This window comes from Apodemus sylvaticus, chromosome 21 (genome assembly GCF_947179515.1).
Source record: "Apodemus sylvaticus chromosome 21, mApoSyl1.1, whole genome shotgun sequence".
Taxonomy (NCBI): Eukaryota; Metazoa; Chordata; class Mammalia; order Rodentia; family Muridae; genus Apodemus; species Apodemus sylvaticus.
In genome coordinates, this window is record NC_067492.1 from 42,834,133 (window position 1) to 42,834,338 (window position 206).

The window sequence follows — 206 nt, forward strand, 5'->3', positions numbered from 1 at the left end:
ACAGGCAAATGTCACTGTGCCCTGCAAGCTTCCTCTGAGGGAGCTCATTTCCCAGTTACTCCCTGGTTGATGCAATGCAGATCTGAGAACAGAGCTGACATCAGCTAGTGGTGATGCATTCCGACTTATTCGCCTGGTGCGGTCTACAGAAGCTAGTCAGCAGGGTGCTTGGGCCCCATGGGATGGGTTTCCAGTGGGCAGTGCGG